The 4,589-nt window shown below is 42.6% G+C and overlaps 1 long non-coding RNA gene across 1 annotated transcript; it reads right to left on the bottom strand.

Moving 5' to 3' along the window:
• Nucleotides 1-396: 396 nt before the first annotated feature.
• LOC122069341 lies at nucleotides 397-3,878 on the bottom strand. Its single transcript, XR_006137438.1, has 2 exons — nucleotides 2,370-3,878; nucleotides 397-1,577 (listed from the first exon to the last, which is right to left on the bottom strand). It is a non-coding gene; the product is annotated as an uncharacterized LOC122069341 (long non-coding RNA).
• Between the last annotated feature and the right edge of the window lie 711 nt (nucleotides 3,879-4,589).

Raw genomic sequence — 4,589 nt, 5'->3', positions numbered from 1 at the left:
CAGCTCTATTCTCCTTGTCATCGCTGAAATCAGATCTAGTATTCTGAGGAAAACCTCTGCCCCGAGAGGAAAATGAACTTCGCCTCCCTCCCTGAGAAGAAAAGTAAGATCCGCGACCTCTATTCTGCCTGGTATTCAATCTTCCATTCTTTTCTCCAAGAAATGCTTAATGGAAATTAGGAAGTTCTGAATTGTTACCTCGGTTACGCAGATCATGACTTTGTAAGAGAGGAATTAGCTCGTTGTAACTCGGCACTGGGGGTTTCAACATTGTGGTGGCAAAATTCTCATAGGATGAGCCAAGTTTTGTCAAAAGTATAAACACCTTCCTCTGATCAGGAACAGGCTTCCCAATCGAACTAAGCTGATCACAAACTCTCTTGAAATCAATCAAATAGATGGAAAGAGGAATTGAATTTTTCTTCTTGAGAAAGTGTAGCTTGGATAAAAGCTCAAACTCACGAGCTTCTGAGGCTTGGGAAAAAGCTTCGGCCAAAGTATTCCATAGCTCGAAGGACGTCTTGACTCTGACTACCAATCCAAGAACCTCCTCCGATAATGTTCCAGTGATCCAAGCTTTAACCAGGCGATCTGTCTGAATCCATGACATAAAGTCTGGATTCACGAGCGTCTTCCCATCAGCGTTCTTGATCTCTCAATTCGGTGAAGGACACTCCATTCACGAACTCGATCAAATCTTGACTCTCGATCAGCGAGAGAACCTGTGTTTCCCATAGAAGGAAGTTTTCCAGTGTGAGCTTTATTGTCAAAAAATTCGCCACATTCAGGGAGCTTGGATAAGGAAATGAGACACTGGAACTCGCCATTGCTGTCTTCTTCGCTCGAGAGAAGTTTTCTCTACTACTACTCTGATACCATGACAGAATTTGAAGACGAGTTCTCTCTTATATGAGAGAAACCCCTGAAATAATCTCTTTTATATATAAAATGTGATTAAGATTACAAGAAGAGATTACAGGAATGATTAAAAGAAGATTTACAACTAAACAGGTACAACTGTCTAACTCTAATTACTAATCACAAAACAAAGCCTACGTGACACCTTTCCCATGTGGCTGTTGGTCATGAGATGATTGGTCAGATCTAGAGAGTGGTCTAATAGGAAATAGGTAGTTTGGTGAAAAAATCCATGGCGATATCTCCCAAACCTAATCTAAAATTGGAAGTGGTTGGAGGAGACCAACAGGGGAAGTGTTAACAACCTTAACCTGTTGGCAAACCAAACAAATGAGTTATCAAATGCTTAAGTTGCTACCGCATTCCCTTCCAAAAAAAGTTACAACCAGCTGAGCAAACGTACGAAAGAACCAGCATGGCCACCCAACGGTGTGTGATACTTCCATAAATTTGGTACAAAAAGATGAATCAAAAGGCACTACAAGGCATTGCCTAAAATAAAGAAGACCTTCTTGAAATGTATAATCAGGAAATTAAGAAGGATTAGCCATCAACTGTTGACAGAGGAGCTGAAGTTCTGAGTTGCTCTGTTGCTCGGAGCGCAATTAAGGAAAGAAGTCAAATACCGATCCAGAAATAGCCATGAATTGATATGTGACCTGAGAAAGGGCATCAACAATGACATTATCCTTACCTGGGCAATACAAAATCTCAAAGACAACCCAATAGTTTGGACAACCATTGTAGTTGTTTCAGAGTCTAGATTGTTTGATCAGTGAGGGATTTCAAGCTGCACTGATCAGTTTGGATGTAAAATTTTCGGCCCAACAAGTATTGTCACCAATTGTAACAACTTCTGTGATGGCATACATCTCTCGAACATAGGTTGAAGTGAATTGCATTTTTAAGGAGGGCTTCCTACTAAAGAAAGCAATCGGATGACCCCCTTGGGAGAGTACAGCGCCGATGCCAACACCCGATGCCTCAGTTGTAATGGTGAAAGGGATTTGGAAGTTGGGTAATGCCAAAACAGGCGCTGAAATCACGACATTCTGCAAATTTTTGAAGTCATAATCTGCAGAGACCGTATATTAGAAAGCACCATGACACAGTAAATCTATCAAGGGCGCTGTAAGCTGGGCATACCCCTTAATGAACCTTTGATAGTAACCAGTGAGGCCTAGAAATCCATGCAAATCCTTAAGAGTTTGAGGAGGTGGCCACTGCCACATAGCAAGCACCTTGAGTTATCTATCAAGGTAATCCACTGATTTCTGGCCAAAGAGCCTTTTGATTGCTTGGCATGAAGAGAATTATTGCGCAGGAGTTGTAGGACCTTTGTGAGGTGTTCTAAATGAATAGACCAGGATGGGCTGTAATTTAGTATGTCATCAAAGAATACAAGCATGAATTTTCGTAGACAGTATAAAAAAAATAGAGTTCATAGTCACCTGAAATGTAGATGGAGCATTTGTTAATCCAAAAGGAATTACCAAAAATTAAAAATGCCCATCATGAGTGCGAAACACCATCTTCGAAACATCCTCTAGATGGACACAAATCTGATGGTAACCTACACGTAAGTCAAGCTTAGAAAAGAACTGAGCACCATGTAATTCCTCGAGCATCTCGTCTACTGTTGGAATGGGAAAGCGATCTTGGATAGTAATGGCATTGAGAGCGCGATAGTCGACACAAAATGGCCAAGTTCCATCCTTCTTCTTGACAAGGAGGACAATAGAAGAAAATGGACTGATGCTTGGTCGAATAAATCTTTCGCCCAACATTTTCGCAACCAGCCGCTCAATTTCAGATTTTTGAAAATGTGGATACCCGTAAGGTTTCACATTGATAGTATGGGAACCAGATTGGAGGTGAATGGCATGGTCTTTAGGCCTAGATGGTGGCAATCCCTGTGGTACATCAAACTCCAAGGAAAAGGATTGAAGAAGATCACTCAAGTCGACATTATCACAAACAGTTGGTGAGGGAAGGAGTATGGACTATACAGAGATGATATAGTTCAACAACAGACCCTGTAACCACAAGCCGCCGGACCTGATGAAGCTGCAACAAAGAAGGGTTTGCAAGTGCATCCCCTGCCAATGTAATCGGAGTGTCGCCGTGAGTAAACTCCAGTGTCAACTTATTATAGTCGAACACCACTAGTCCGAGCTGAGCCAACCATTGTACCCCTAATATGACATTTGCGCCGAACAAGGGAAGAACAAAGAAATCGACCAAAAAAGCATAATTGACAATGGTGAGTGGTAGATTTTGGATGTTGCCGTCACTCATTAAGCATTCTCCATTTTCAGCAAAGACAATTATTCATGGGACGCTGTGACCGTCAAACCCAGATGAACAGCCACATTGTTTTGTAGGAAATTATGGGTGCTACCCCCCATCAACAAGAATAGATATCGACGATCCCGCAATAGTTCCCTGCAATCGAAGGGTGGTAAGTGACAACTGACCGTTGAGCGCATGATACGAAATGCTTGACGAAGGGTATGAGCCTGCCAAGAAAGAATCCTGAGACACAATCGACGGGTCATCCACCAGAATTTCAACTGTAGCAGCTTCATCGGAGTAGGTAAGTAAGAAGAGTTGGCGGTTCTTGCATCACTGACCAGGATTGAATTTCTCATCACAATTTAAATAAAGACCCTTCTCGCGACACGACTGCATCTCGTCTGATGACAAACGTCTAATAGGAATTCATTGTGGATTTGACGAAGGAGGAGGAAGGGCAGGTAATGGCGGAGTAGGTAAAATACCTTTGAATGATGTAGGTCGGAAAGAGGCATGAGCTGATTCCAGCAACTTGGCTTTTTGGACCCTAGCCATCCCAAAAGCTTGGGCCAAAGAAGCGGGACTGAACGCAAGAACCTCACTTCCAATATCTACCCGCAACCCAGAAACAAAGTAGCTAATAAGAAACGAAGGTGAAATATCAACTGTGCGATTCACAAGAGCTTCAAACTGAGATTGATAATCAAAGACTGAAGAGATCTGCGTCAGTTTCACCAAGGGGCCTTGATGATCTTGGTACTCAGATGGACCAAAAATGAAATTCTAGAGCGCGAATGAACTTAGGCCTGTAGAAACGCAACCCTAAAACGATGTAGAAGATAATAAAAAAAATAAAAACCAATAATGCACATGGATTTTACAAGGGTAAAGTTGCCTACGTCCCTGGTGATATTTAATCCTGCTTCACTATCAATGGAGAATAGGGTTACAGCGCTCATCCTCACACCTCTCAATATTACTTGCATTACAGAGAAAGTGAAAAAACCCTAATCCGGAAAGTACACAATTGCCCTCAAATAAAAAATTCGAGCACCCCTACACCCCCTGTTATGTAAGGGGCATCCTGCCCCCCTTGCAACCCCCACGGCCCGCTAACTGATTAGCGGGACCGCCATCCTGCCTGTCTAGGTGCTGCACCAGTACTCTTTGGATTAAACTGCGACGGAATATAAGACATCGTACACCAACAAGGCCAAGAATTGAGCTGGCCATTACGATGCATCCACTAAAACCATTGCAGTGCCCGACTATCCGTGTGAAAGGATGAAATAAGTAGGCGTTGATCATCGATGTACCATGATAATCAAAGAATCTTTCATCTTTGAACATCCAGCCGAGTGGGTCTACTTCGTCGA

This window comes from Macadamia integrifolia, unplaced genomic scaffold, assembly GCF_013358625.1.
Source record: "Macadamia integrifolia cultivar HAES 741 unplaced genomic scaffold, SCU_Mint_v3 scaffold585, whole genome shotgun sequence".
Lineage (NCBI taxonomy): Eukaryota > Viridiplantae > Streptophyta > Magnoliopsida > Proteales > Proteaceae > Macadamia > Macadamia integrifolia.
Note: the sequence above shows the minus strand (reverse complement) of the source record. Positions and strands in the feature narration are given on the sequence as shown.